The sequence below is a fragment of the Oryctolagus cuniculus genome, chromosome 11 (assembly GCF_051225735.1).
Source record: "Oryctolagus cuniculus isolate XC-2025 breed Fujian yellow rabbit chromosome 11, ASM5122573v1, whole genome shotgun sequence".
In the NCBI taxonomy this organism is placed as follows: domain Eukaryota; kingdom Metazoa; phylum Chordata; class Mammalia; order Lagomorpha; family Leporidae; genus Oryctolagus; species Oryctolagus cuniculus.
In genome coordinates, this window is record NC_142877.1 from 118724929 (window position 1) to 118750755 (window position 25827).

At 51.2% G+C, this 25827-nt stretch overlaps 1 protein-coding gene across 7 annotated transcripts in view; it reads right to left on the reverse strand.

Moving 5' to 3' along the window:
- PACSIN2 (protein kinase C and casein kinase substrate in neurons 2) overlaps positions 1-25827 on the reverse strand; it is a 131063-nt gene that overhangs the window by 60878 nt on the left and 44358 nt on the right. For 2 of the 7 annotated variants that reach the window (XM_089307684.1, XM_070053000.2), the window contains exon 1: positions 24352-24486. The exons of 3 other annotated variants lie outside the window; for them this stretch is intronic. The gene's annotated coding sequence lies outside the window, so the exon portion shown is untranslated. Of the gene's footprint in view, positions 1-1383; positions 1468-24351; positions 24487-25705; positions 25729-25827 lie in introns of those variants that run through there. 2 more of the 7 variants (XM_089307682.1, XM_070053002.2) reach the window with 2 other exon arrangements.

A 25827-nucleotide genomic window follows, 5' to 3' on the forward strand; every position in this document is an offset into this window, starting at 1 on the left:
TTGTCTCCGGCCGGCGCCACGGCTCAATAGGCTAATCTCCGCCTTGTGGTGCTGGCACACTGGGTTCTAGTCCCGGTCGGGGCACTGGATTCTGTCCCGGTTGCCCCTCTTCCAGGCCAGCTCTCTGCTGTGGCCCGGGAGTGCAGTGGAGGATGGCCCAAGTGCTTGGGCCCTGCACCCCATGGGAGACCAGGAGAAGCACCTGGCTCCTGCCATCGGATCAGCGCGGTGCGCTGGCCGCAGCGCGCCGGCCGTGGCGGCCATTGGAGGGTGAACCAACGGCAAAGGAAGACCTTTCTCTCTGTCTCTCTCTCTCACTGTCCACTCTGCCTGTCGGGAAAAAAAAAAAGTTCTCTCACAATCTATGGATAGATATTGGGTATCTTTCAGGTTTTGTTTAGGTCCTCTTTAATTTATGTCAACGATGTTTTATCGTTTTTAAGTGTATGTATCTTATACTTCTTTTGAGATGTTTATTTCTAAATTATTTTGTTATTTTGATACTACTATAAATGGAACTGTTCTCTTAATTTCACTTTTTGGGATATTCCTTGCTATTTTATAGAAATACCATTATTTCTGTACATTGATCTTGTACCCTACAACCTTGTTGAGCCTGCACGTTAACTCTAAATACCTTACAGGGGATTCCTTAGGGTTTCCTGTATTTAAGCCATGTCAGGGCAGGTGTATGGACAGTGGTTAATTCTAGTCAGAGTGTCTGGGCTCAAGTTCTGCTCTCTCCAGATTCTAGCTTCCTGCTAATGCATGCTCTGGGGGGAGCAGGTGAGGGCTCAGGTACTGGGGTGCTTCCCCCCCAGTGGGAGCTCTGCACGGAGTTCCCAGCCCCCAGCTTCAGCCCCGTCCAGCCAAGGATGTCAACGGCACCTGGGAAAGGAACCAACAGGCAGGTGTTCTCTGGGCCTCTCTGCCTTCCAAATACACCAAACACTAGACGCTTTAGAAAGCCCAGAGCACCTACCAACGGCTCTCCTTCCCTTCCCGATGTGTGTGCCTTTCAGCTCATCCTGCCTGCCTGCCCCGGCTGGGCCCTGCAGACACACTGAAGAGCAGGGCGAGCGCACCGGGAAGCTTGCGGCCGGCCTTGCAGTCAAGGAAGTTCCGGCCCACTCCCGCCTGCAGACTGCGCCGCACCACCACTCAGGCTTCACACGCGACGCAGAACAAACACGCACCACCAAGGACAGAGTCAGCCAGAGGAACACCACCTTGCACGTCTCCGCTGAATTTAGTGCCCTAACGAGCCAAACAGAACCCAAGTGAAGTAATTCAAACAGCCGGTTCCCTGGCTGTGTGGAAAAAGGTACGCTTGTGATACTAAAGCAGAAGATCAGAGAAAACCCGGATGTGGCCAAAACTTACGTGATTACTGAAGACTCTGCACAGCACAGCACAACATAGAAAGAAAGAAAAAGACACAGTGATGAAAAGCTTAGTTCCCAAACTGTAATAAGGACGACTGTGGAGACTAAGGGGCCGTGGCTATCACGCAGAGCAGAGGCAAGAGGGAGCAGGGCAGGGCAGGGAGGGGCAGGGCAGAGCCGCTCTCCCCAGACTCCCCACGACGCAGGGAGCCCTGGCACATCAGCCTTTCCAGTGCTTTACCGCAGGGAGACCATGCAGGAGGCGAGGCATCCCGAACCAGCCTGGCCCCCAGGGACTGCGACATGGACCTCCAGCCACTCCCCGAGGGACAGGCAGGGCCAGCAACAGTGACATTTAGCTATGCTTCTGAAATCTGGGGTTCACTTGTTGCTACAGGATAACCAAGCCAACTATAACAGGACACACACCCACATGGGGGGAAAGCCACACCTTGCTTTAAAAATGGAAATAACGTGTAAAAGTAAGAATCATTAACATGACACCACCAGTTCTGGTGGGGCTCGGGGAAGCAGGAACATCTGTAACACGGCTGATAGCCTCATGGAAAAATCTGGAAACACAAATAAAGGCAAATAACAGTTACCAACTCTGGCCCCGCATCTCACTCTGGGGAATACGCCCCAGGCAAACAAACTCGAAGTAAAAATAGCTTGAACAAAATGTTCATCACAGCAATATTTATAACGGCAAAAACTGGAGATCAGGCGAACGCCGGAAAGCTCAGAAAGCAGCGATGGGCTGACCGAGTGGACATCGCACAGGCGCCAGGGGACAGAGGGGGCCGTCCTGTACCTGAGATTGGGTGGAAGCAAAACAGCAGGCAGACACGCTCTCACAGACCTCACACCAACAGGCAGACACGCTCTCACACTTCACACCAACAGGCAGACACGCTCTCACACTTCACACCAATAGGCAGACACGCTCTCACACTTCACACCAACAGGCAGACACGCTCTCACAGACCTCACACCAACAGGCAGACACGCTCTCACACTTCACACCAATAGGCAGACACGCTCTCACAGACTTCACACCGCCAGGCAGATACACTCTCACAGACCTCACACAGCCAGGCAGACACGCTCTCACAGACCTCACACCACCAGGCAGACACACTCTCACACTTCACACCAACAGGCAGACACGCTCTCACTTCACACCCCCAGGCAGACACGCTCTCACACTTCACACTAACAGGCAGACACGCCCTCACAGGCTTCACACCCCCAGGCAGACATGCTCTCACACTTCACACTGCCAGGCAGACACACTCTCACAGACTTCACACCGCCAGGCAGACACGCTCTCACAGACTTCACACCAACAGGCAGACACGCTCTCACAGACTTCACACCAACAGGCAGACACGCTCTCACAGACCTCACACCAACAGGCAGACACGCTCTCACACTTCACACCCCCAGGCAGACACACTCTCACACTTCACACCCCAAGGCAGACACACTCTCACAGACCTCACACCAACAGGCAGACACGCTCTCACACTTCACACCAACAGGCAGACACGCTCTCACAGACCTCACACCAACAGGCAGACACGCTCTCACACTTCACACCAACAGGCAGACACGCTCTCACAGACCTCACACAGCCAGGCAGACACACTCTCACACTTCACACCAACAGGCAGACACGCTCTCACAGACTTCACACCGCCAGGCAGACACGCTCTCATACTTCACACCGCCAGGCAGATACTCTCTCAGACTTCACACGGCGGAGACGGCTATTTCCGTCCTTGCGCCCCCAGTGCTCAGCATGAGGCAGATGCTCCAATGTTCACTAAATGTCTACACATCTGAGACCATGAACAACAAGGCAGAGGTGACAGGGCTGGAGACTGGTGAACGGGCAGAGGGCTCCTTGGCTTCCCTTCAGTAGAGACTTCAGTGTGTGCACGTGAGGACGCGTGCATTTGCCTTGGAGAACACTGGACTTAAGGTGTGTGCAGCGGGCTGCGAGTTTCCACGGGGCAGGACTCTCCTCAGGGTGAGTTCTGAAACACTGGCAGGAAGAAGTGCTCCTGCAGCTGGAGGCTGGCAGGCCGCCTGGGGGTGGGGGACAAGGGCAGGTCGGGCCCCTAGGAGCTCCCTGCTCTCCTGTGGGTGCTTAGTGCCCCACGGAATGGTGGGCACATACAATGAATGTCCCTTCACTCAGACCCTCTTCTTATCTGCTGGTTCATTCCCCAAAGAGCGGCAATAGCCAGGGCTGGGCGAGGCCAAAGCCAGGAGCCTGGAGCTCCGTCCAGGTTTCCCACGTGGGTGAAGAGGCCCAAGTACTTGCGTCATCTTCTCTTGTTTTCCCAGGTACACAAACAGGGAGCTGGAACAGCAGCAGAGCAGCCTGGACTCAAACCGATGCTCATATGGGATGTTGGCATCACAGGCAGTAGCTTAACCCACTTGGACACAATGCCCCCGGCCCCCCGAGTTCACTGTCAATAAACTACTGGCAATCATAGTCTCCTGTAACTATAAAAATCATCTTTTTTCCTTTGAACTAATATTTATATTACTGGGAAAGTTCACCAGAAATTAAAAGAAAAAACAAACAGTAACACGGAGTTATCTTCGGCAGCAGATTCTCCTCTTCGTCCTGTGGCCCTGACCCCACCCCACCGCTCACTCTGCCGCTCTGGCCGACAGCGCCACTGTCTCCCCTAGCCTCAGGGCACTCCCAGTGCCAAACTATCAACCCTTCAGGGGCCAACTCCTCACCCCAGGTGAAAACCAGACCCTCGGGCCAGTGCTGATTAACAGGTTAGGCCTGGTAACAGGTTAAGCCACCGCCTACAGCTCCGGCATCCCATATGGGCACCAATTTGAGTCCCGGCTGCTCCACTTCTGATGAAGCTCCCTGCTAATGCACCTGGGAAAGCAGCAGAGCATGGCCCAAGAGTTTGGGCCCCTGCGTCCAGGTGGGAGACTGGCAGAAGCTCCCGTTCCTGGCTTCGGTCTGGCCCAGCCCCAGTCGTTGTGGTCATTTGGAGAGTGAACCAGTGGATGGAAGATCGATCAATCGATCGCGCTCTCTCTCTCTCTCTCTCTCTCTCTCTGCCTTTCAAATAAAAAATAAATAAATCTTTTAGAGGGGGGGAAAAAATACCTACCCGCTGCACTGCTGCCCCTCCATGGTTCTTGCCTGTGTGCTGGGTGTGGCGGCAGAACTCTCCCTCTCCAAGGAACCCTCCCCCCTGCAGCCCCTCCTCCCCCCAGCCAGACCCTGCAGACTTTCTCCTGTCCCCTCTGACTTCCCCACCCCCTCCCTCTCAGCACAGGAGCCAGAAGCCCCTCTGGTCTCCCCACATCCCCAGCTGCCACTCTGCTGCCTCCTCCTCTGCCCAGACCTTGGATGTCTGTGTCCCTGGCTGGGTCCCCAGGCTGTCTCTCCCACTGCCACTCTGCTGCCTCCTCCTCTGCCCAGACCTTGGGTGTCCGTGTCCCGGCTGGGTCCCCAGGCCGTCTCTCCCACTGCCACTCTGCTCCTCCTCCTCTGCCCAGACCTTGGGTGTCCGTGTCCCGGCTGGGTCCCCAGGCCGTCTCTCCCACTGCCACTCTGCTCCTCCTCCTCTGCCCAGACCTTGGGTGTCCGTGTCCCGGCTGGGTCCCCAGGCCGTCTCTCCCACTGCCACTCTGCTCCTCCTCCTCTGCCCAGACCTTGGGTGTCCGTGTCCCTGGCTGGGTCCCCAGGCCGTCTCTCCCACTGCCACTCTGCTCCTCCTCCTCTGTCCAGACCTTGGGTGTCCGTGTCCCTGGCTGGGTCCCCAGGCCGTCTCTCCCACTGCATGCTCTACTTAAGAAGCTCTTCGAAACCACACACGTCAACCTGGCTTTAACCTCGTGCCCACTTGTGCCCTTAGGCCCAGGCGCACACACACGACTGCCCACTGGACACTTCTACTTGGCCACCACATGGTCCCTCCTCCCTTTGTCTCCTCCCCAAGCCTCCTGTGCTTGGGGTTCCTACACCATGAAATGGTCTTAGCATTCATGCACTTCCAGCCAGAAACAAATCCTCTTCCCACAGCCAACCCCCCCACCAACGCATATCTAACCACAGCCCAAGGACCCCAGCTCTTCCTGTCTGCGTCCCATCCCCACCACTCTGTCAAGTCCACCATGGTCTTCTGCACAGATCACTGGCCACCTCCTGACTGACTCCCACCTACCAAGTCTGGTCTCCTCTTCCATTCATTCTCTATGACGCTACCATGGTGGTCAGTGTGTCTTTGGAAAGATCAAGTTATGCTTCTACCCAAAATCCCTCCGAGACTTCTCGAGGTCAGCAGTCTCCAGGCTCTCCACTCGCACGGTGTCCTGGTGTCCTGGTCAGCATGAACACTCACTCTGCAGTCAGTGCCACACCAGACCACATTCCACCTCTTCACACATGCTGCTCCTCTGAACACCGACAAACAGGAGGAGAAGGAAGGGGTGTGTGTGTGTGTGTGTGTGTGTGAGAGAGAGAGAGACAGAGAGACAGAGAGAGACAGAGACAGAGAGAGGCACACCACTGTGTAGCCCTTAGCAGGCAGCTGCACTCACTGGGGTGTGGCTGCGGGCCCCTTGCTGTGTGGGCACCTGTCAGACAAGGCTGGGGGCAGAGGAACCTGTCCCAGGTTCCATCACCTCAACACACAGGGCGGCTGACTTCATCCCCGCCACACCTTCCTTCCACTCACAACTTCCACCACTTCCCAGTGTGGATGGCGGGCTAGATGGGAGGGGTCTCTGTGGTTAGGGTTTTCTCCCGTTCTAAATGGGGGAAAGACTTATGACCTCTGGTCACGTCTCAATGAGGTGTTTATTAGCTCCAATTAAACGCATTCCACCGAGAGGCCTCTTCGGCCCCACACGCCAGCGTGCTACACTAACTGCCCAGGCACCCCGTCCAACAGACTCGCGCGCAGCTCTGCGGAACAAGCGCTCACTGATCCACCGTAACCCTGCGCACACGCTGCACCGCGCGTGGGGCCGCCTGCAGGGGCTGAAGCGGCAGGGCTGCTCCACTGCCCTCCCACTGCCCTCCCACACTGCTCTCCCGCAGCCAGCTGGCACCGGGGCCGGGGAGCACACGAGCACACGTCTGCCCCTCTCTACCATGACCACCCCTCACTCTAACACGGCGTCTGACAGGGACAAGATGGCCAGACACGACAGACATGGCCGATGAAGCTGAGGGGCACTGAACTGCCAAGGCACTCCTACATGTCCCTGCGGCCCAGTGCCTTCTAGGCCAGGCCTCCAGGGCACGCGAGAGCAGCTGCTGCGCTGAGTCGAGTGCTTCCTGGAGACTCCACCTCTGCCCGCAGCACCTGCCCCGCAGGACGTCTCTCCTTGAAACTGCAAGTCTTCTAACTCAGGGAAGCACTTAAACTCTAACAGGAAAGGCGCATCAGCCCAGATGGAAGATTCCGCTGGCAAAGGCAACGGCAGAAACACAGGCTAGGTCAGGAGGTGCCCTTTGTCCAGGGCGGAAATGCGGGCATTCACAGGGCAGCAGCAGAAGAGAACGCGGACACCACTGTGGGCAGCCGCGGGGGTCTGCCTCGCAGGTTCCCAAGGCCAGACAAAGGACACTATTGACCACACGCATGAGTCAGGGTGGCCCCAGGTCAATCACCCTGGCCTCTGTCAGCCCCTCCACTTTGAGACAGCCCTGCCAGAAGCAGGACTTCCTGTCGCACAAAGGGTCTCTGTGGCCCTGCGTCCTGTGCTGCAGAGGCCGCGGCCTCAGAGATGCTTCCGCACCCCCCAGTCTGCACAGATCCTCTGGAGGGGCTGAGAACTAGACAGCAAGAGAAACGGGACCAGAGAAAGGCCAGCCTGGGCGCAGAACTCCAGGCCTCCCGATGGTCCGCTGGCCTCAGGAGAGCACTCGCGACGTCCGTGAGCGCTGCTGCTCCCGTCGAGTGCTCCCCAGTCTTCTCCGGAGGCCGTGTGGGTCACAGGGCACGCGTGTGACCTGGCGCGGAGCCTGGGGCACGGGGTCTCTGAAATCTGCAGCAGCGGGGTGTTGAAGGCCAGCCTCCGCTGTGCCTGGCTTCTGAGCCCATCACTGAGGATCCCAGCCCCCAACGCGGCTGGCAGACACCTCAACAAACGTCTCTAACACAGAGTGGGAGTTCTTTAAAAACCTTTGGCGGGGGGCGGCGCCGTGGTACAGTAGGTTAACCCTCTGCCTGTGGCACCAGCATCCCATATGGGAGCTGGTTCTAGTTCCAGCTGCTCTTCTGATCCAGCTCTCTGCTGTGGCCTGGGAAGGCAGTGGAGGCTGGCCCAAGCACGTGGGCCCTGCACCCGTGTGGGAGACCAGGAGGAAGATCTTGCTTCCTGGCTGTGGATCAGCACAGCTCCAGCCAATGAGGCCATTTGGGGAGTGAACCAGCGGATGGAGGACCTTTCTGTCTCTCCCTCTCACTGTCTGTAACTCTGCCTCTCAAATAAATAAATAAAATCTTTAAAGGCGCGGGGGGGGGGGCTACCGGGATGGGGTCCACCTCGTGGCTTTAGCAGGTAAAGCTGTCAGCTGTGAAGCCAGCATCCCATGTGGGCATCAGTTCATGTCTCTGCTGCTCCACTTCCAATCCAGCTCCGGGCTAACGTGCTTGGGAAAGCAGTGGAACAGGCCCGAGTGTCTGACTGGAAGCTCCCAGGTCCTGGCTTTGGCTCGGCTCTGCCCTGGCTGTTGCAGCCATCTGGGGAGTGAGCCAGCGGATGGAAGATCTCGCTTTCTCTAACTCATACTTGCAAACAAATAGATAAATCTTTTTTCCAAAAAAAAAAAAAAAAAAAAAGGCTGTGGCAATGCCCAGCAAGTCCAGGAGGAGTGCTTGGGGCTGGCGCTTCAGTGGGAACTCGTCAGCAGGAGAGGCAGGGAAAGGCACCCCAGGGAGAAGAACCTGTGACAAAAAACAAAACCCAGCACAGCAGAGGGCCGCGCTGGCCCTGGAGGGCAAGCCCTGGGGGACACCGGGTGCTAGCCCGGCACTCTGGGGCCTTCTGGTCCAGCCTCCTAGTAGCAATGAGAAGGCGACAGCCCGCCAGCCAGCCACGAGCGCCAGGCAGAGAGCACCATGACGAGCCATCTGCCTGGCAGCAGCGCCTGCCAGAAATGAACACTCAACAGCCCTCATGCGGAACCATGAGTACGCACCTCTGAAGTCAAAAGTCCCCCAGACCACAGGAGGACCTGGGTTTGAATACCTGGCAGGCGCCCCTGCACTCAGCGCGGGGGTTACTTTCTCATGCAACAGCCGTGCTGCCTCCCAGAGACCCAGAGCCGCCGCCTCCTCCAGAGAAGGCGGCCAGTGTGGGCCTGGATGACAACTCAAGCAGCATTCTAGCTCCACAGTGACTTTTTCCAGGAAAACACCACAAAATATAAACAACTACACAGCAAGCTGGAAAAATGAACAGGGAACCCATTTATCAAGCAATAGTCTGAAACTAACAAGCTAAAAGCAAGCGTAACACTAACAGCCAGCTTCCCTTACACAGAGTGGGAAGAGAACCGCGCTGAACTCACTTGACAGCTGACCCGCGGCGGCCCGCACGTCTAAGCCTCACCCTCCAGCTGCCGGTGGGGATAACCGTGGCTGGCCTGCCTCCCGCGAAGTTATCAGGAAGTCAAAGGAAATATCACGCACTAGGCACTCACATGTGTCATTCCCCCCTCCCAGCCCCTGGACCTGCCCTAACTCCTCCTGGCCTCTCTGGCCGTGCCCCGCCCCCACAGGGCAGCTGTCACTTCGGCAGCCACTGTCCCTGGCTCCTCAGCTGTACCAATAAAAATCCAGGAACACAGACTGAGGCACCAGGAGACTGCATTCATGTATAAATAGGTTCACATTTTATATGTTTCTATATAGAGATATATAACTAATAAGCATTTCTAGTATCCACTTTGTGAGGGGGAAAAGTAAGGATAACTCCATTTGTGATACAACTGCCTACTCAGTGTTAGCTGAGAACCCCTGGGGAAATACCTTATTATCTTAACTTCAACTGTAAGAATCCCCAGTACACACAGAGGCATGAAGAGCCCACCCTTCGTAAATATCGGTCACTCTGGCTGGCTCAAGAACCAGCAGTGTCCTGACTGTGTAAGTATTTCCAATGGGAGTAAGCAGTGAGGAGTCTGCACTCCACACCAGTGTCCTGGGTTCAATTCCAGCTCTGGCTCCGGAGCCCAGCCTCCCGCCCACGCAATCCCTTAGAGACAGCGGTGACAGTCAAGGAATCCGGTTCCTGCCACTCCTACAGAAGACATAGAATGGCGCCCTGATTCCAGGCTCGGATTTTGGTCAAGTCCTAGTTGTTGGAATAGGAGTTCTCTCTGCCTCTCTGCCTACCCTTCCCTTACACCCTAAAAAAAGGTTCCAAACTTAAAAAATATTGTGGGGGCCGGCACTGTGGCATAGCAGGTAAAGCCACAGCCTGTGATGCCAGCATCCCGTATGGGAACCAGTTCAAGTCCCGGCTGCTCCTCTTCCAACCCAGCTCCCTGCTGATGTTCTGGGAAAAGCAGAAGAAGATGGTCCGAGAACGTGGTTCCCTGCACCCACGTGGGAGACCCAGATGGAGCTCCTGGCTTCAGCCTGGCCCAGCGCTGGCTACTGCAGCCGTCTGCAGAGCAGGCCAGCAGACAGAAGATCTGTCTCTCCCTCTCGCTCTCTAAATCTTTCAAGCGAATAAATAAATCTTTAAAAATATTTTTTCAATAAAATATTTAACTTATTCTGATAAACTCAGAAGATATTAAGCCAAAATAATATTTTTGCCATTTTATATGCATTTCTATCTACATTCTAAAAATATTTAAGTATCAAAAAACTTGCTAGGGGTCAAGTCACTACTAGAGTCTCGGGCTCCAAAGCCCAGGACTCACTTTTAAAAGTTTTTTTTCAGGCCGGCGCCGCGGCTCACTAGGCTAATCCTCCGCCTAGCGGCGCCGGCACACCGGGTTCTAGTCCCGGTCGGGGCGCCGGATTCTGTCCCGGTTGCCCCTCTTCCAGGCCAGCTCTCTGCTGTGGCCAGGGAGTGCAGTGGAGGATGGTCCAGGTGCTTGGGCCCTGCACCCCATGGGAGACCAGGAAAAGCACCTGGCTCCTGGCTCCTGCCATCGGATCAGCGCGGTGCGCCGGCCGCAGCGCGCCGGCAGCGGCGGCCATTGGAGGGTGAACCAACAGCAAAGGAAGACCTTTCTCTCTGTCTCTCTCTCTCACTGTCCACTCTGCCTGTCAAAAAAAAAAAAAAGTTTTTTTTCATATAATTTTTTAAATTTATATAAGCTGAACATACTTCTTGTATTTCATAGATACAGACTTAGGAGTGCAGTGATACTTCCTACCCTACACTCCTTCCCCTCCTCCTTCCCTGTTCTTTAATTTTAACAATGATACACTTTCGTTTTTTTTTTATAATCATATGCTTTTAACACTCAACTAAGTAAAGAATTCAACAAATAACATGAAGGGAAAAGGCACTGTTGCAAAACGGTAGAGACAAGGCTGTAAACAATAATCAAATCTCAATTTTGCTCATACATATTATAGCTTTTCATACTCTATTAGTTACCACAGATCAGGGAAAACATGATATCTGTCTTTTTGGGACTGGTTTATTTCACTAAGTATAATGGTTTCCAGTTGCATTCATTTCTTGCAAAAGACAGGATTTCACAAGTCAGAAGCATTGTCCATTGCGCTACTGCCTGTGACCAAAAGCAGGATTTCATTATATACACCACATTCTTTTAATCCTGTCATCAAATGGTGGACTTCTGGGTTGATTCCATAGCTTAGCGATTGTGAACTGAGCTGCAAAACACGCTGGGGCACAGATAACTCTTCAGGTGCCGATCTCATCTACTCGGGCAAACTTCCAGGAGTGGGATGGCTGGGTCACATGGTAGACCTGTTTTCAGATTTCTCATACTGTCCTCCACAATGGCGATACTACTTACATATCCACCAACAGTGATCAGGGTACCTTTGTTAAAAATATTTTTTTAAAGATTTACTTATTTCCTTTAAAGGCAAAAGGAGAGGCAGAGGGAAAGAAAGTCTTCCATCACCTGGTTCATTTCCCAGATGGCCACAATGGCTGGAGCTGGGCCGATCCAAAGGCAGGAGTCTCCTCCGGGTCTCTCATGTAGATGCAGGGGCCCAAGGATTGCGCCACCATCTACTGCTTTCCTGGGCACATTAGCAGGGAGCTGGATCAGAAGTGGAGCACCCGGGACCCAAACCAGCGTCCATATGGGATGTCAGCACTGCAGTCGGCAGTTTTACCCACTTTGCCACAGCATCAGCACCTAAAGATTTATTGATTGATTAGGATACCTTTTTTCCCACATCCTTGCCAGCATTTATTTTTTGATTTCTGTATGAGAGCCATTCTAAATGGGGCGAAGTGAAACCTCATTGTGGTTTCTATTTGCATTTCTCTGATGGTGAATGATCCTGCTCATTTCTTTCATGTGTCTGTTGGCCATCAGAATTTCACATTTTGAATAATGCCTGTTCAAGCCCTTTGCCCACTTCTTAACTGGATTGTGGGTTGTTGATGAGTTACTTGAGCTATTCACAGACTCTGGATATTAATCCTTTATCAGCTGCATAGTTCGCAGAAGTTTCCTCTCGTTTTATCTGCCGCCTCTTCCCTTTGCTGAGTGCTTCCTTGCAGGGCAGAGGCTTCTTCGTGTGATGTAATCCCATTTGCTATTTTTGTCTTTATTGCCTGTGCTTCTGAGGTCTTTTCCAAGAAGTCTTTGCTTGTACTGATGTCTTGCAGCTTCCCCAATGTACTCCTCTGGTAATTTGGTGGTATTAGTTCCTAGATTCAGATCCTTGATTCGTTTTGAGTTGAACTGCACATGGAGATCCCATTTTCCCAGCACTATTTAATGAAGAGACTGTCCCTTCTTCAGGGACTGATTTTAGTTCTTCTGGAAGATTACTTGGTTACAGATGCATGGATCGTTTTCTGGGGTTTCTATTCTGTCCCATTGGTCTGCATGCTTATTTTGTGCCAGTACCAGTCTGTTTGATTATAACTGCCCTGTAGTATGTCCTTTTTAAAAGATTTATGTATTTATTTGAAAGGCAGAGTTACAGAGAGAGGTCTTCCATCCACTGGTTCACTCCCTAAATAACTAACGCAGCCACGTGGTGTTCCAGACTGAAGCCAAGAGCCAAAAGCTTCATCCGAGTCTCCCACGTGAGTGCACAGACCCAAGCATTTGGGCCTCCTTCCACTGCTTTCCCAGGTGCATTAGCTGGATCGGAAGGGGAGCACTACAGATGGAGGCTTAACCCACTGCGTCATGCGCCAGCCCCTATATATGTCTTAAAATCTGGTATTGTGATGCATCTAGTTTTCTGTTTGTGTTTAAGGGTGCTTTAGCTACTCAGGGTCTCTTGTATTCCAGATGAATTTTAACATCATTTTTTATACCCTGAGAAAAATGCTGTTGGTATTTTGATTGAGATCTCATTGAATCTGTAAACTGCCTTTGGTAGTACATACGTTTTGATGATATTAATTCTTAAAATCCACAAACATGGAAGATTCCCTGCCTTGTGTGTGTGTATTTAAATTTTTTGTAGATATCATGAACGGGACTGATCTTACAAGTTCTTTCTCAGCCATGGCATTGTCTGTGTATACAAAGGCTGTTGATTTTTGTGTGTTAATTTTATATCCTGCAAATTTACCAAACTCTCTTATGAGTTCCAATAAACTCTCAGTGAAGTCTTCGCAGAGATAATTTGACTTCCTCCTTTCCAATTTGTATCCTTTTGATTTCTTTTTCTTGCCTAAAGGCACTGGCTAAAACTGTCAGAGCTACATAGAGTAGCAACAGTGAAATTGGGCATCCTCGTCTGCTCCTGGATCTTACTGGAAATGCTTCCATTCAAGAGATGCTGGCTGTGGATTTGTCATATACTGCCTTGATTGTGTTGAGACATGTTTTTTCTATATCCAATTTGCTTAAGCTGTTTATCATGAAAGGAGGTTATATTTTATCAAATGCTTTCTCTGCATCTATTGAGATGAGCATACAGTTTTTATTCTTCAATTTGTTAATGTGATGTACCACATTTATTGATTTGTGTATGCTCAACCAATCCATCATACCAGGGATAAATCCCATTTGGTTCAGGTAAATGGTTTTTCGGATGTATTGTTGAATTCAATTAGCTAGTATTTTGCATCTATGTTCATCAGTGATATTGGTCTATAGTTCTCTTTCTTTGTTGTATCTTTTGCTGGTTTTGGAATTAGGGTGATTCCCACCCTTTCAATTATTTTGAATAGTTTCAGAAGAATTGGAAATAATTCTTCTTTAAAGGTCTGGTAAAATTCAGCAGTAAAGCCATCTAGTCCTGAGTTTTTGTTGTTGTTGTTGATAGAGTCTTAATTACTAATTCAATCTCTGTCTTGATTGTTGGTCTGCTTAGGACTTCTATATGTCTTCATGATTCGATTTTGGTAGATTGTATGTGTTCAGGAATATAGCCCTTTCTTCTAGATTTTCAAATTTGTTGGCAAAAAGCTGTTTGTAGTAATTCCTGATTATCCTTCTTATTTCTGTGGTATCTCTGATTTTACTGATTTGGGTCTTTTCCCTCTTTTTTGGTTAGTTGGCCACTGGTGTATCAATTTTGCTTAATTTTTCCGGCACACCGGGTTCTAGTCCCGGTCGGGGTGCCGGATTCTGTCCCGGTTGCCCCTCTTCCAGGCCAGCTCTCTGCTGTGGCCCGGGAGTGCAGTGGAGGATGGCCCAAGTACTTGGGTCCTGCACCCCATGGGAGACCAGGATAAGTACCTGGCTCCTGCCATCGGATCAGCGCGGTGCGCCGGCCGCGGCATGCTGGCCGCGGCAGCCATTGGAGGGTGAACCAACAGCAAAGGAAGACCTTTCTCTCTGTCTCTCTCTCTCTCACTGTCCACTCTGCCTGTCAAAAAAAAAAAAAAAAAAGCCAGCTCTTCATTTCACTGATCTTTCATACTTTTGTTTCAATTTTATTTCTTCTCTAATTTTATTTCTTTTCTACTAATTTGGGGTTTGGTTTGTTGGTGTTTTTCAAGGTCCCTGAGATGCACTGATAGATCACTTATTTGATATTCTTCCAATTTCTTGATGTAGGCACTAATTGCTATAAATTTCCATCTTAACACTGCTTTTGTTGTATCCCGTAAGTTTTGATATGCTGGACTGTCATCTTCATCCATTTCCAGGAATTTTTAAAATTCTCTTTGGATTTCTTCTATGACCCACTGTTCATTCAGAGTGTGTTATTCAGTCTCCATATATTTGCATATTTTCTAAAGATTCTTAAGTTGTTAATTTCCAGCTTCATTCCACTGTGGCCAGAAAAGATACATGGTATGATTTCACTTCTATTAAATTTGCTGAGACTTGCTTTAGGGCCTAGCGTATGGTCTATCCTAGAGAAAGTCCATGCACCAATGAATGAAAAGAGTGTGTATTCTTCAACTGTGGGATGAAATGTTATGTAGATATCAGTTAAGTACATTCGGTGTATGGTGTAGATAGCTCTGTTCGTTCGTTCGTTCTTTCTTTCTTTCTTTCTCTCTCTCTCTCTCTCTCTCTCTTTTTGGGACAGGCAGAGTGGACAGTGAGAGAGAGAGAGAGACAGAGAAAGGTCTTCATGTGCCGTTGGTTCACCCTCCAATGGCCGCCACGGCTGGCGCACTGCGCTGATCTGATGGCAGGAGCCAGGTACTTATCCTGGTCTCCCATGCGGATGCAGGGCCCAAGTACCTGGGCCATCCTCCACTGCACTCTCTGGCCACAGCAGAGAGCTGGCCTGGAAGAGGGGCAACCAGGACAGAATCCAGCACCCCGACCGGGACTAGAACCCGGTGTGCTGGCGCCACAAGGCGGAGGATTAGCTAGTGAGTCGCGGTGCTGGTCTGTTGTTTCTTTGTTAATTTTCTCTCCAGTTGAAGAAAGTTGAATGAAGAAAGTCCATTGAAGAAAGTTGGATGTTGGAGTCCCATTACTACTGTATTGGAGTCTATGTCTCCCTTTAGATCCATTAACATTTGTTTTAAATAACCAGGCACTCTAGGGACCGGCGCTGTGGCACAGTGGGTTAACGCCTTGGCCTGAAGTGCCGGCATCCCATATGGGAGCCGGTTCTAGTCCCGGCTGCTCCTCTTCTGATCCAGCTCTCTACTATGGCCTGGGAAAGCAGTAGAAGATGGTCCAAGTCCTTGGGCCCCTGCACCTGCATGGGAGACCAGGAAGAAGCACCTGGCTCCTGGCTTTGGATTGGCGCAGCCCGCCGGCCGTAGCAGCCATTTGGGGAGAGAAGGAAGACCTTTCTCTCTGTGTCTCTCTCTCACTGTCTATAACTCTACCTATCAAATAATAATAATGAAAAATCGAATGAAAGAAAAGGGAAAGGGAAGGAAAGGAAAAGAGAGAGGGAGGGAGGGAAGAGTTACAGAGAGAGGTAGAGCTAGAGAGAAAGGTCTTCCAACTGCTGGTTCACTCCAGAGCTAAGCTGATCCCAGGCCAGGAGTTTCTTCTGGGTCTCCCACATAGGTGCAGGGATCCAAGGACTTGGGCCATCTTCTACTGCTTTCCCAGGCCACAGCGGAGAGCTGGATCAGAAGAGGAGCAGCCGGGACTCAAACCAGCACCCATACAGGATGCCAGCAGTGTAGGCCAGGGCTTTAACCCATCGTGCCACAGCACTGGCCCCCATCCTTTCACTTCTAGTCTGGGTGTACCATTGTTGGTGAAGTGTGTTTCTTGTGGGCAGCAAATAGATGAGTCTTGATTTTTAATACAGTCATTATGTATTTTTAATTGGAGAATTTAGGCCATTTACATTCAAGATTGTTACTGATAAGTGATGATTTGGTCCTACCATATTCCCATAAATATTCCTATTGTTTGCTTTGGATTTCCTTTGTACTTTTACTAGGAGATTTTCTGTTTTCATGTTTTTTTTATAATGATGACTATCATTTTCTGTTTCTACACATAGAACATGCTCACAAATCATTTGTGGGGCTGGTGCTGTGGCGCAGTAGGTAAAGCTGCTGCCTGCAGTGCCTGCATCCAATATGGATACCAGCTTGAGACCCGGCTGCTCCACTTCCCATCCAGCTCTCTGCTATGGCCTGGGAAAGCAGTAGAAGGTGGCCCAAGTGCTTGGGCCCCTGAACTTATGTGGGAGACCTGAAAAGAAGCTCCTGGCTCCAGATTGGACCAGCAATGGCCGTTGCCCTTTTCTGGAGAGTAAACCAGAGGATGGAAGACCTATCTCTCTCTCTCTACTTCTGCCTTTATAATAAATAAATTAATCTATAAAAAAATCATTTGTAAGGCTGGACAAAGGGCCGGTGCTTTGGCGTAGCAGGTTAAGCTGCCACCTGCAGTGCTGGCATCCCATATTGGTGCTGGGTCAAGTCCCAGCTGCTCCACTTCTGATCCAGCTCTCTGCTATGGCTTGGGAAAACAGTAGAAGATGGCCCAAGTCCTTGGACCCCTGTACCCACATGAGAAACCCGGAAGAAGCTCCTGGCTCCTGGCTTCAGATCAGCACAGCTCTGGCCATTGTGGCCACTTGGGTAGTGAACCAGCAGATGAAAGATTCCCTCTCTCTCTCTCTCTCTCTCTCTCTCTCTCTCTCTGCCTCTCCTTCTCTCTGTGTAACTCTGACTTTCAAATAAATAAACAAATCATTTTTCTGTTTAAAAGGCTGGAGAAGTGATGACAAATTCTTTTCAATTCCTGTTTGTTTTGGAATGTCTTGATTTCGCCTTCATTTATAAATGACAGCTTTGCTTGGTACAGTATTCTAGGTCCCTTAGGATTTAGACTCTGTCTCTCCACTCTCTCCTGGCCTGCAGGGTTTCTGATGAGAAGTCAGCTGTGAGTCTAACTGGGGATCCTCTGACGGCAATCTGGCATTTCTCCCATGCACATGTCAGAATCTCTTCTTTAGGCTGTACGGTTGCAAGTGTAACTACAATGCGCGTGGGGAAGATCTTTTCTGATCATATCTATTAGCGCTGTGCGCTTGCTGCACTTGGGTGTCGCTTTCTTTCAGAAACAGGAAAATTTTCTGCCATTATGTTGCTGAAAAGCCCTTTGATCCATCCTCTTTTTCCACACCTTCAGGAACTCCTAAGCCACATAAGTTTGGTCATTTGATGGCATCCCATAAATCCTGAATGCTATTTTCAGTTTTTCTAATTTTTTTTGGTCTTTCTGAGCTATTTCCAAGGATTTGTCTTCTACCTTGGATAGTCTTTCTTTTGCCTCACCAGGTCTATTGTTGACTCTTTCCACTATATTTTCTATTTGATATACTGAATTCTTCATTTTTTTTTTATTTATTTGACAGAGTTATAGACAGAGAGAGAGAGAAAGAAAGGTCTTCCTTCCATTGGTTCACCCCAAATGGCTGCTACGGCTGGCACTGCACCCATTCGAAGCCAGGAGCCAGGTGCTTCCTCCGGGTCTCCCATGTGGGTTCAGGGCCCAAGCACTTGGGCCATCCTCCACTGCACTCCCGGGCCACAGCAGAGAGCTGGACTGGAAAAGGAGCAACCAGGACTAGAACCCAGCACCCATACAGGGTGCTGGTGCCGCAGGCGGAGGATTAGCCAAGCGAGCCTCGGCGCCAGCCCCGAATTCTTGATGTCTAATATTTCAGTTCGATTTCTCTTCAATATCGCAATTTCTCGGGAAAACTTCTCATCCATATCATGTGTGGATTTCTCTATCTCATGAATCTGTTTCTCTGTGTGTGAGTTATTTTATGATCATTCTTTTGAGTTCATTTTCAGGCATTTCGCCACTCTTCATCTTCAGACTCTAACACGGAAGTGGTGCTGTGTTCCTTTGGGGAGTGATGCTGTTTTCTTGGTTCTTCTTTCTTCTGGTTCGGTGTTTACTTTCAGGCATGTGTGGAATCACTTGCTGGTTTTCCCCTTGAAGGGTTTTACCTTCAAAGTCCGCCTCTGTCTCGGTGGAGTGTCTGTTCCTTCAGTGGATACCCAGAGGCGTGCGCGGGGTGGGCCAGGGGGCGCTGCTCCGTGCTCAAGGCGGGGTGAGACCCAGGGTGACACCCCACAGGGCGTCATGGGCCGTGTCTCCACGCGCTGCTGTGTGGCCACATTTCCCACACTGCTCCACGGTGCCCCTCTTCCTTCTGTAGATTTTCTACAGCAAACGTCTCTCAAACTCTCCCCTGGGAATCCACTTCCTCCACTTTGCTTATGCTACCTTCTCCTCAACAAAATCAGCACTTTTTCCCTATTCAGCCAGCTTGGAATTCCAGGGAGATAAGGACAAGGTCACAGCTGACGGGGCGACGGCGACGGAGAGGGCCGAGGGCAGACACGCAGCAGTCTGGAAGAAGGTGCAGGCTCAGGAGAGGAGCAGCTGCTGCCGTGCGGACCAGGCCGTGGGCTGAGGAACTGCTCTGCTGTAGCAGTCACTGCTGCCAAAGCTTGAAGCCAACGCGCCAACGGCAACCCAACGCAAAGACAGCTCACAGCAGCATTCAGGCCACTGCAGCATTTGACATCCAAAATGCTCAACACTTGAGTTTATTTCAAAAGAACACATTTAGCTTGGGTCCCTGCACCCACATGGGAGACTGGGAGGAAGCACCTGGCTCCTGGCTTCAGATCGGCGCAGTGCCGGCCGTAGCAGCCATTTGGGGAGTGAACCAACAGAAGGAAGACCTTTCTCTCTGTCTCTCTCTCTCTCTCACTGTCTAATTCTGCCTGGCAAAAAAAAAAAAAAAAAAAAAAAAAAAGTAAAAGTACACAATTAAGGGTGGACGATTAACTTAAAAAAAAAAAAAAAGCCTAGAATTCTTTCATCTAACAAAGTCCTCAAAGATTCGTGGCATGATAGGCCTGGCACAAGGCACGGGGGTCCAGCTGAGCACAAGCGACAAAGCCCTTGCTGGCAGTCCAGTGGGGTCAGGCGACTTAAAGTCACACCACTGGGTAGTGTAAGGGCTGGAGAAGCGACAGAGGGCGACGGGCTCTACCTGGAGAGCACATCCTTACACACGCCTGAGGTTGAGCCCACCCTGCAGAAGCTCCAGGAGAAGCAACACCAGACCTGGGGCGGGAGGTATCACGGCACCAGCACCACGGGGGAGCGCTGCCTGCGTGCCCGCACCCCGTATCAGGAAGGCAACCTGAATCCCGGCGGTCCCCTTTCACACAACTTCTTGCTAATGCATCCTGTGAGGCAGCAGACGGTAACTCAAGTGCTGGGCCCTGCCACTCACGCTGGAGACCTGGATGGGGTTCTGGGTTCCTGGCTTCAGCCTGGCCCGTCCTGGCTGTGTAGGGTGCATTTCAGGAGTGAACCCCAGTATCTACTCCACTACACCTGTACTGGTTTTTATGTGTGAGTCACAGGGACAGAACTCACTCTACTGCCCCCAAACCGCCCTGTGCATCACTCATTTTGTGAAACTGTACATCAACACAGATGTAGGGAGAACCCCAAGTGGGGAAGGTCAGCGACCACACCTTGTCAGTAAGCACTTCCCAGCAGTCACTCTCCCTCAAGGACTCTACTGCCGAGCAAACCCTAGCGGGAAGCAAAGACAGGAACACAGCAGGAACAGCCAGATTAAATTCTGCGCTACCGTGATGGCCACTGGCACACCGCTCTGTGAGACGGCGTTAACATCCAAAATGGAGTGTGCCTGGGTCCCCGGAAAGGTTCCCGACCCGTGATTCATGTCCGCGTCTAATGAGAAGAGAACAGGCCACAGCCCCAGGATCACCAGCAATGTCAGACAGACAGCTCCGCGTCACCGGCATCGAGGCAGAGCGCGGCGTGCAGGTGACAGCCCAGGGCAGCGTGGCCACCGTGCCTCAGGGGCAATGTCTGGAAAGAGGAGCACTGCGACCCTCACTCACTCACTCAGACCGTGTCTGCCACTGTCACTCACTCACTGAGACCCATGTCTGTCACTGTCACTCACTCACTCAGACCCGTGTCTGTCACTGTCACTCACTGAGACCCGTGTCTGTCATTGTCACTCACTCACTGAGACCCGTGTCTGTCACTGTCACTCACTGAGACCGTGTCTGTCACTGTCACTCACTCACTCAGACCCGTGTCTGTCACTCAGACCCGTGTCTGTCACTGTCACTCACTGAGACCGTGTCTGTCACTGTCACTCACTCAGACCGTGTCTGTCACTGTCACTCACTGAGACCCGTGTCTGTCACTGTCACTCACTCACTCAGACCCGTGTCTGTCACTGTCACTCAGACCCGTGTCTGTCACTGTCACTCACTCAGACCCGTGTCTGTCACTGAGACCCGTGTCTGTCACTGTCACTCACTGAGACCGTGTTTGTCACTGTCACTCACTGAGACCCATGTCTGTCACTGTCACTCATTCAGACCGCATCTCAATGGCGCTGTCTCACCAGACTCACGCACACACCCTCCTACAACACTGGGAAAAGCTTCCCCAAGTCTCAGGGGACGTTCTGAGGCCCCCACCCTCAGCAGAGATGGACGTGAGGAAGGCCCAGTGGCCAACAGCCCCAGCTCTCAAGATCCTTGAGCCAACAGCAGCTCCAGGCTGCCCCTGCGGCAAAGCCAGCACGGAGGTAGTCAGCCATCCCTTCACAGTGCAAGCGGGGGCTGGGGAAGACAGGGTATCAAATGTACTTGTTGCCTTGGACAGACAACAAAGAAGTCCAGCGTATTAAGAAAATAAAGCAGTTGAAATATCTTACACTCGACACTAATGAAAGTACAGAAGTGACAAAATGCTAACAAGACCAAAGGTGACTCGATTATGGGAGCGCCCAGGCCCCGGGATGCTGTCTCCAGCTCATCAGCTGATGCGGCAGGTGCTTCAGGGACCCTGGCAGAAAGCCTCTACCAGGACACCAAGGGGAAGACGCAGCTCTGCCCACGCGTCCCACTTTGGCTGTGGCTCATATAAATTCAACTTCAAGTACGATAGAATATTTATAAAAATGACCATTTTCCAGGAATTATGTTCAGAAATTCTTCCAAGTATATATGCTGGTCACTTTACAGAACCCAAGTAGGTACTGCTGCATGAACTCCCACGTGGCATCTTACGGTGGCCTTGGACAGGCGGGGGAGTCGGACTGAGGCCTGTAAACAGTCACCACTGCCCCCAGTGTGCCCCACCCACATCTCACCTCAGGAGGGTCCACATGCAGTTGTCTTTTTTTATAATTTTTGAAATTACGCAGTTTTTTCTTAGCACACATTTTCCCTGAAGTTTTTAAACTCATCTGAGCTTCCCACAGGGTGGCTGGGCCCAAGCACTTGGGCCACTTCCACTGCCCTTCCACGCACATCAGCAGGGAGCTGGACTGGAAGCAGAGCAGCCGGGACCCAACACGAAATGCTCGTGTGGCAGCACAAGGCCAGCCCCTCCAAATGCAACGTTCAAGCAGAGACTATTTTTAATGATTCTAGAAAGTTAAGAGTAATCCCATCTTTATAAATTAATCATTACATTATAGTGAATTCTGTTTTTGAAACTGTCCCTTTTTAAAATCTGTTCGGTTCACCTCAAGACAGGATTATCGAGGCCAGTGCTGTGGCACAGCGGGTAAAGCCTCCGCCTCCAGTGGGCACCAGGGCAAGTCCCAGCTGCTCCTGTTCCGATCCAGCTCTCTGCTGTGGCCTGGGAGGGCAGTAAAAGATGGCCCAGGTGCTTGGGCCCCTGCACCGGCATGGGAAAACCTGGAGGAAGCTCCTGGCTCCTGGCTTCAGATCGGCGCAGCTCTGGCCATTGCAGCCAATTGGGGAGTGAACCAGCAGATGGAAGACCTCTCTCTCTCTCTCTCTTTCTGCCTCTCTCTCTCTCTCTCTCTCTCTGCCTCTCCTTCTTTCTCTGTGTATAAAGTCTGTGCTCTTTCAAATCAATAAAATAAATTTAAAAAGAAAAAAAAAGACAGGCTTGTCCTCACAGGGACTACACAGAAATGCGGAGCCGTGGGGTTTTCCGTTCACAAAAGAACTCTGTTCCAATGAGGAGCTGAGGCCTCCCTATTCTTTTACCTGCTGTAATGTTAATCAGTTTGGTGTACTTACCTAGCAGACAATCACATAATAAGGCTCACTTACGTCAATTACAAATGATTAAGACCTAATTTAGGGGCGAGGCAGAAAAACTATAGAGAACTCCTTGTTTCTAAGAAAAAGTACCTTAGGGGAGAAACGTCAATGCTCTGTGACTTATCATGTTCTTTGTTTTACATTATATGTTGTTCATTTTACATCTGTCAAATGGTACATACAGGGAGAATGTAATGGACTAACAGCCAAGCATCTGAAAATGAAACAAATTAAAATGGACTCATCAGAAGAAAAGCCACTCTTAGCCAAGGGCTACCGATCTGGACTAACAATGTGGGAAAAGCAGGCTGCCACAGGCAAAGGGGACCGAGCCAGGGCTCGGCACACACAGTCCGGTGACCTTGGACAAGTCTTCTGTGTGTCCGCCCCAACTGCTTTGTTAAAATGAGGGGCCTGGCCATACAGACTCTGAGAGCCATGACTCTAAATATTCTGTTTCACCTTCTAAATTACGCCACCAAATCAATAACAGAATTACATGCTGGGCAGAAATGACAAAGGACTAAAGCTGTTGAAAGAAACAGATCCCAAGAAAGGATGCTTATTTTTACTTAGTGGCACAGGTCTCCTAGTTGACATGCCTTGGTTTGATGTTACAAAATCTCTCTTATTTTCAAAAATGTAGCATGTAGAACTCCTCGAGAATTCAGTTATTCAGAGCTATAAAGGAAAGACAAAACTGGTGGACCCGACTGAGGTCCGAAAGACAGAGCAGAGACTTTGAGGGTTTCTGGACATGTTCCGACGAGACCCTGCAGTGTTAGAAGTACAGAGCACAGCAGGCAGCGACCTGAACGTGCTGCTCCGTGTGACACAGCCTCCACCACCCTGGCATTTTCTGAAGGCAACAGGAAGCCACAGACAGGTAACCCAATAAACAGAGCTCACTGGTGATGGTCAGTTAGCTACCAGGAGCTGTGTTGTACAAAGCCTTCTAACTGGAACTACAATGCTGCACACATAAAGTGGGAGGGAGAAGCCACGACTTTTCAATTCCAGAACATGACTTCCAAGGTAAGAAGCAATTAAAAATGTACGTAAGACTGCTCAGTTATTAAAACAATAAAACTTTTACCTTTCACTATCCAATAAAAATATAAACAAAGTGTCTAGTGACAGCCCTCAGATGGGACAAGGGCACAGAGTCCAGCTAATAAGAGAAAGGAGAGAGCTGACTCCCGGGGCGGGGGGCGGGGGGCCGAGGAAGGGGCTCGGAGCAGGCGGCATGCTAACTGGGGAGCAGGGGCTGACCGGGGAGCCTGGAGCTGACCTCTCCGCACGGTGCTGTCCTCTGCCAGCCCCCTGCACGTGTGTGGACTACACCTGCTGTGAGGGAGAGAAAGTGAGCATGCAGTAAACACAGTCTTAGGCGGGGAGGGGCGTCACTGTTCAGTCACTCGCTTCACCCCACAGCCAGAGCGCCCAGAGCAGAAGCCTGCAAGCTGGTCTGAAAGAGGCAAAGCAAAGCTGCAGCCATCCCGTCTACTTTGAAAGCAACCCCGCACAGAGGTTTTAAAACCAGCGTCAAACATGATAAAGCACAACCCTTCGTTCGTTCAGACCGACGCTCCCACACCTGCTCCCAGCGTTCTGGGTGGAACAGCCTCGCTGGTTAACACGGAACCAGCTCAGCACTTGCGTCAGGAGCTCGCCTGCAAGGTGAGCCTTCTGAGAGAGCAGGGGGAGTCAACGGAAACTGCTTCCAGAAAGGTCTCCTTAAGAGCAACGCACGCCTGAACAGCACACTCACGTTCTCCTGGTTCTCCTGCGGACGCGGGCTTCAGCCACCGGCTCTGCGGATCAGCTCCGCACCTGCCTCTTCCGACCCCGCTGGCCGGGCCGACCTCCGCCTCCCAGCGAATTCTCCCCGCACATTTCATCATTTCCTGTTGGCTGCCCAGATAAGGTCATTCCCCTGCACGGCTGCATTCATGTGGGCACCAGGTTCCCAGGCGGCTGGGCGGCTCCTGCCTGCTGTGGCCAGCACAGGGAGCCCTCTACAGAAAGCGTCCAAACAGAAATCTGTTTCCATGGCAAGTCAGGAGAGAAAGGTCTGACAACCAAATTCTTATTGCTCCTCACCTGCCCCTGGGAAAAACCCAACCTGTATAGAAGCTAATCTGCATCGACCCGACACTCAGGCTCTTCTCCTGTTTGGGCTCCTTCTGCTTAGGAGAGGAAAACAAGAGAAGCTCTGTGTCCAAGGTCCAGAGTCCCGGGGAATCGTGCAGAGGACAGTCTCCCACTGTCCCTACACGCAGGACACACCTTGCAGAACAGCTTGTTAGCAGGTGGACAGGAAGCCGGTGCAGGCAGAAGGCAGAGCAACCCTGCATGACAGCTGCGTGACTGTCTCCATGAAGTGGGACCCCAATAAGCAAATTGACTCCCCAGAGGCAAACAAACAAACAAACAAAAAAACCCACTTCTTTAAGAAGAATTGAAAGTAAAGGGAAAAAAAATACCGTAATTTCAAGTGGGAAGTAAGAGACCCTAACTCAGCATTTTAAAATGCACGTGCCTAGGGTCCGGCATTGTGGTGCAGCGTGGTAAGCTACAGCCTGCCACCCATGGGGGAGACCCAGATGGAGTTCCAGGCTCCTGGCTTTGCCCTGGCCCAGCCACAGTCACTGTGGCCATCTGGGGAATAAGCCAGTAGATCTCCATACAAAATAAAAAATATACTATAGGAAGGAGCAAATATTGAAACTAATCTGCAAAAACAGAAAACAAATATTTCAAGGACTTAATTCCCCAACATGCCCTCCCAAAGACACACACCCATCCCCCACCACCATGGAAAGCTAGAAGCTAGTCAAGTGGTATTGACCCCAACGGGGCCAATTCAAACAGCTGCTGCCCTGCACGTGGGCCCAAGGGAAGTACTCCAATATGGTAAAGGGAAAATATGTAAAAGACAAAGACTATACTACAGGCCGGCGCCACGGCTCACTAGGCTAATCCTCCGCCTGCGACGCCAGCACTTTGGGTTCTAGTCCCTGTTGGGGCACCGGATTCTGTCCCGGTTGCTCCTCTTCCAGTCCAGCTCTCTGCTGTGGCCCGGGAAGGCAGTGGAGGATGGCCCAAGTGCTTTGGCCCTGTACCTGCATGGGAGACCAGGAGAAGCACCTGGCTCCTGGCTTCAGATCAGTGCAGTGCGCTGGCCGCAGCAGCCATTGGAGGGTGAACCAACGGTAAAGGAAGACCTTTCTCTCTGTCTTTCTCT